Consider the following 6,096-nt stretch of genomic DNA (forward strand, 5'->3'; position numbering starts at 1 on the left):
CCCCGCCATGCTGGAAGTGCTAATTTTTCCCTGCAGAAACCCGGTGCTGACAACGTCAGAAGTCCTGCCTGCCTGCCGGTGAGAGGCAGGGGCACATCGGCGCCTCTGCAAAGGCTCTCCGGCTCCTGTCCCAAGCGCAGAGGTCACTGGCTGAGGTTGCTCGACCTGTGTTAGTGCATGTAAGCACAGACAAGAAGCTCGAGGCCTCTCAGCAGCCCCAAGAAGATGGAAATAACGCATTTTGACTTCATCCCAGGGGCTGCCTGCTTGGCTCTGGGGATGGCGGCAGTGAACCTGCCCAAGGCAGGGCAGAGAAGATGCTGGTGGGAGCCCCACCTGTGTCGCCACCCTGCTCTGTCCCCCCATCAGCACCCGCAGCATCCCCTGCGTGGGTGCCCAGCCTGGGGAAGTGCTTTGCTGTTCCTGGAGCTGGCGATGGGGGAAATATTCTCTGGGACACCTCGCTGTACCTGTAGAGCTGCAGGGGTGGCACCAGTGCCGCGGGATCTGGCACTGGGTCTCCGGGCCCAAAGCACTGCACCGGGCAGGGGGTGTGGGTCTCAGGGGACCTTCTTGGCTCCCCCAGGCCGCTGAGTTTGGGGAGCTCCTTGGTTCCTGGGGCTGCCCTGACCACCCTTGGGAGCAGCACCAAGTGGCCGGAGAGTGGGAGGGGGCATGCAGGTGCCTGGGGGCTGCGGCAGTGACTGCGCCTTTGTGCCTGGGGGAGAAAACCATCTAGAATAGAGGAAAATAAATATATTTTTGCTTTCCCACAAGTGGAAAGCAGTACAATCTCTTCCCACAGGACATTTTGCTCCAGCTTTCTCAAACCCTGGGATTTCTGCAGGGTGGACAACTACAAACCACTCTGCCCAAGGCCTGTCAACTCGTGGCACCTACCATTCCCTCCCGGTGGCTCAGAGGGCTGGGGGGACCTGGGGACACTGCCTGAAGCCAGTAGGGAGGGCTGGGTGTTATCTTTTGAAGGTGTTTTTTTGTTTTGTTTTCAATGTCTTTGAGTTGTGTTTTCTCTCCCTGCTCTGCCGAGGCATTTCCATACAGGCAGGAGGGGTTGTGAGAGCTGTGGCACGAGCATGACAGCCACACAGGATTTGATGGGGTGGACTTTGTGGCACTGCTCTGCTGCCCTTTTTCTCCAATGGTCATGACGGAGAAGCCCAAATACAGTATTGGGTAAAGGTGTAGTGAGTTTCAGCCAGTCTCAGACCCCCTAGAGCATTGCGGCACCCAAGTGCTGTGAGCTGCCTGTCTGACTTCTTGCTACCGAGAAAGCTTGGGCAGCGTTTCTTTGGTGGCCGAGGGATGTTTCACTCATAGCCTTGACTTGCAAACTGCAGGAGCAGAGCTGTGCACCAGGAAGGTCGCAGCTGGTCAGCAGCACCAGCAAAGGCTTCGTGGGTGCTGGGCACAGGTCCTGCAAGACCTGCCTGGCTGCTGGGAAAACATCTGGCCACATCTTCCTAAAGTGCGTGGCGTGCTGCTGCCACATGGCAGCTGTGAAGCAATAGCTTGGCTATGAGCTTTGCTAACGCGCAAAAATACTTTCTGGGAGCCTGCTTCAGCAGCGAGCCTGCGGTGAGCAGCTCTGAGCAGGAAGCAGTAACCACAAAGCTATATATACAGCTCCCGGCAGAGCTGCTGCTTTTGATGTGACAAAATTAAGGTGGTGTTTTGCAAAGAAATCCGGCATGTCGCCTTCTTCCGGAGCTGAGGCTGACAGAGAGAGGGAAGACCCCGGAGCTGGGCTCCTGGGCCAAGCTGGGGGAGCCGGCATGGGGAAGCAGGCAAGGAGCTCTTGTCATCTCCGAAAGCCGTGCGGTGCTGGAGGCCACTGGGTCCCTGAGCCGTGGGGAGAAGCGCATGTGCCTGGGGTGTCACGGCTTGTGCTCTGCCCACCTGGCTCTCGACGGCTCTTGAGCTGGTTTAGATAGTACCACGGCAAAATGCAAGTGGCTGGGGACCCCACGAGGGTCTGGGCAAGTCAAAAGCAACTTTAAAGCTATGGAGGCGGTAGCTGTCACCCGCAGGTGATGTAGCCCAGCTCTGAAGGCCACTCATCCTCCAAAGGACAGGCAGCCCCTCATCACCTCCGCATGCCACCCTGCCCCTTCCCTGCCCGCCCCTGCCCCTGCCAGCCTCCCCGCGCAGCCAGGCTGGGCTCGCTGCAGCACCAGGGCAGGCGGGCAGCTGCGGTCGGTCCGAAGCCCTGCCTTGCCTCTCCTGCACTGTTTTGCAGAGTGGGGCTGACTACGGCTTTCTTGTTGGGAAAATCATGGGGGGGAGTCACAGAATCATAGAATGGTTTAGGTTGGAAGGGATCATCTAGTTTCACCCCCCCTGCCATGGGCAGGGACACCTCGCACCAGCCCAGGTTGCTCCAAGCCCCCCCGTCCAACCTGGCCTTGAACATCTTCAGGGATGGGGCAGCCACAGCTTCTCGGGGCAACCTGCGCCAGGGGCTCACCACCCTCACAACAATTTCTTCCTCATATCTCATCTCAGTCTCCCCTCTTTCAGTGTAGAAGCGTTCCCTCTCGTCCCATGGCTCCCCACCCTCCCCAGAGTCCCTCCCCAACTCTCCTGGAGCCCCTTTAGGCACTGGAAGGGGCTCTAAGGTCTCCCCAGAGCCTTCTCCAGGCTGAACATCCTCAACTCTCTCAGCCTGTCCTCCCAGCAGACGGCCTCCAGCACTTGGAGCATATTCATGGCCTCCTCTGGAGCTGCTTCAACAGGTCCATGTCCTCCTTATATTGGGGGTCCCAGCTGGGGTGAGCTGCCATCTGCTGCCATCTCCAAGAGATGCTGGCACATGGGATCAGCTGGGCAGAGCTGGGGCTGGGGAGGGAGTGGGGTGGAAGAGGGCCTGGGTGCTTTGGGCCCCCTGGGTGCCTTTGCACTGCACCCATTGTTGGCTCGAGCAGGACCCCTTCCTTGCGATGCGGAGCGGACCAGGCCATCTCTGCCATCTTTGCCTGGTGCCACTTGCCTGCTGGAAACCACAAGAGGCTTCAATGCAGCCGCCCGTGAGAGCAGGCAGAAAGCAAGGCAGCGGCGAGCTGACAGCAGAGGAGGGGGAAGTCGCTCTTGTTTCCTCTTTAATTGGAAAAGCAGAAACACTGATTCACTCAGCCTCAGCTTTGGGTGACAGTGCAGCACTGCCCCCTGCTCCCCCGGGAGCTCCGCACCCAGCTGCTCCCCCAGCACCCAAAGCCAAGCCAGGCAGCCACAGCCTGGGCCACCTATTCTGCCCTGCTCCCCCATCCCTGGCTCCCCGGGCCCATGGTGGGCAGCCAGGACCTCAGGAAATATGAAGAGAGAATGTTCCCCTCCTGCATCCTCCCTGGAGAGCATCAGCCCCTCGCGCAGCCCCGCGGTGTGGGGATGTGGCCACCCTGGGCCCCTGAAAATTTGATTGCTCAGCATTTGAGATTTATATCACCAAATTCAAAGTGCATATTTTAGATCATTTTCTCACACTAAAAGCATAAATCCACTATGACCTGCACGCTCTGGGGTTGCCCGTTATCAGACATCTGGATTTTAGCAAAGCAGTATCGTGTAAGCTCTCGTCAAATCTTACTCTCAAAAATCAGCCTTGGTCTTCCGGCTGAGGAAAAGCAGTGAAAGCAGCAAGCGCCCATGGTGGGATCTCACAGGGGTAGGGAGGAAAATAATTGGAAGGATCAGTGGACCTGACATTTTTGCTGATGTGAAAAGACAGCACAACACATCTGGGTATGACCTTGAGAGAACGAGCCATCGGCAAGTGGCAGCTTATCGAAATGGACAGATAACAAAAAAAAGGGGATGAAGAGCGAACAGAATCAATAGGACGAAAAAGGAAATTTGCCTTGCAAACATCATAAAGTCCTTTGCCACTTTCTTCCCCATTCCCCCCAACTCATGCTTCGGTGTCATGAGAAGAAGGACAATGGCGAAGCTTGCAGTGGTAGTGCAGCACAAACCCGCAGCGATGTGTTGCGCCCTGTAACCCCAGGGAAATAAACTGGGCAGACTGTGGAAGAGAAAGCCCAAAGGGTGGGTGGCCAGGGTAGGGTGATGCTGGAGATGCAGCAAGTCCCAGCCGGCAAAGGCAGAGCCTCCAACGAGAGAGTTGGAGCAGGACCATGCAGTGTGGCCTGGGGTGGGGCGAGGGACATTTCATGAGGACTGAGAGGTCACAGTAACAAAAATACCAGGAAAACCACAGGTTTCAGTGACTGGAGAGGCAACAAGAGCAGAGGTGGGCGTTCAATGGTTGGGATAGTCATAGGAGAACAGGCTGGGAAAAGCCCTGTGGGCACAGAGCAGGTCAGGCTTCCTCTAACGGCCCCAGTGTGCAGCCTTGAGCTGAGCGGGGGCTTCACCTCCAACCCCTCCTTCTGTTATCTAGCGCAGGAGCTGCTTCCCCCAGACGGAGGAGAAGGTGAAGCACCTGAAGAGGAAGAATGCGGAGCTGGCGGTGATTGCCAAGCGCCTGGAGGAGAGAGCCCGGAAACTCCAGGAGGCAAACCTCAAAGTGGTGAGCGCGGGGGCTTGCCGCTGCTGGGACGCTGAGCTGGGAGAGCACCTCGGCACTGGGACTTCTTGCTTGCTACTGCTGTTCAGCTCAAAAGGCCTTTCCTTTCCCCTTTCCCTAAATCTACAGCAATCACGGTGTGCACATCAGCAGCAGGGCAAGGATCACGAAACCTGGCCATCGCCAGCTTCTTCTTCCCCTGCCTGGGGAGTTGGCTTTGAGCCATTCCCTCCGGCTTGCTTTCTTGCTGTAAAATGTGCTGACCTACCCTGAGGTGTTAGTTTAAGGTAATTAGCTCAGCTTTCCCTGGGCAAGTCATGAAAATAATTCATCTGACTTAAGTGAAAAGAAACAGGAAGTATTTGAATAAGAAAAGGAGTGCAGTAAAGCAAAACAGGAAGGGGTGAGAGACTCTGCTCTGCCCCATCCACACCTCGCTTGCGTTGCTGCGTGAGCCGCGTGGTTTTTGCTTTCTCCAGCCCAACAGCAGCTTGTTGCAAACCCTGTAGTACCTGACAGGGTGCAGGAGTGGTGGGAGGTGGCCGTAGGATGCGGGATCCTGGGCACAAGCCCTCGCCTGAGCTTCCTACAGGTGGATTGCAGCAGAGTAAGGCAAAACCTTTCTTCCATTGGAAGGAAGCCGGGGATTGCGCTGGGGAATTCAAGACCTTTAGGCTAGAAAGGGGGAAGTGAAATCGTTGCTGAAGAGAAGATAGGGGGTTTTCCTGGCACTGCCTGCCCTCTTTGTCCCCAGGCACCACGCCGCCCGTCTGTCATGGGGTTTTGGTACTTGCAGGGCAGCAGTTGCTGCCAGATGGACTTGTCAGATACTATGTTAAGAGAAATCATTTGATATACATCCAACAGCTATGCAGACCCTCCAGCAACTCCACAAATACTGTTTTATTTTCTTCCTGAGTGAAACATTGGGGTGGTGACAGTTTAAGACCTGTATGAGCCCTGGGAGAACCGATTTGCCGGTCTCTTGGGCTGGCCCAGGTCTCCCAACAGCAGAAAGCGCTTGGACCGCTGAGGTTTGTGGAGGGTGGGCTGGAGGCAGGAGCAGGCAGCTGCCTGCCCAGAGAAGGGGCCCTAAGGAGCTGGGGTTGATCTGGCAGTGGATGCCTTCAGCGCCGGGTACACAGGTCCCATGGAGCCAGGGCCCAGCATGCAGCTTCTGCGCGTGGGTGAGATGCTCGGCAAGACCTGGGGAGGGAAAGGTTGCACAGAGGATGCCATGTTCCTGATCAGGCAAGGGAGAGAGTGCCCCCTTGCCACATTGTCAGGCTTCGTGCAGGCGACAATAGCTGGAGAGGGAGAGGCAGGGCTTGATAAACCCAGGGACTGGATGTGGTCTCACTGCCCAGAGGGTCGGGATGAGCAGCGGGGTGCGAGCTGCCCCTTCATCCAGCTCGGCGGTGCTGGTACCCACTGGGAGAGCTGGCCTCAGGGATGGGGGCAGGTGCTGAGAGGTGGCATCCCAGGGAGACTGTGTCCAGGCAGCCTCAGCTCCTGCCCGGGGTCTCTGCCCAGAGCCTGTGCCCACCCGGCTGCCC

The 6,096-nt window shown here is 57.2% G+C and overlaps 1 protein-coding gene across 1 annotated transcript in view; it reads left to right on the top strand.

The window, feature by feature from the left end:
- Positions 1-4,420: 4,420 nt before the first annotated feature.
- BZRAP1 (benzodiazepine receptor (peripheral) associated protein 1) overlaps positions 4,421-6,096 on the top strand; it is a 58,954-nt gene continuing 57,278 nt past the window's right edge. Inside the window, exon 1 of the mRNA XM_009888858.1 lies at positions 4,421-4,543. The gene's annotated coding sequence lies outside the window, so the exon portion shown is untranslated. The remainder of the gene's footprint in view (positions 4,544-6,096) is intronic.

Source organism: Charadrius vociferus, unplaced genomic scaffold (genome assembly GCF_000708025.1).
Source record: "Charadrius vociferus isolate BGI_N301 unplaced genomic scaffold, ASM70802v2 scaffold636, whole genome shotgun sequence".
Lineage (NCBI taxonomy): Eukaryota > Metazoa > Chordata > Aves > Charadriiformes > Charadriidae > Charadrius > Charadrius vociferus.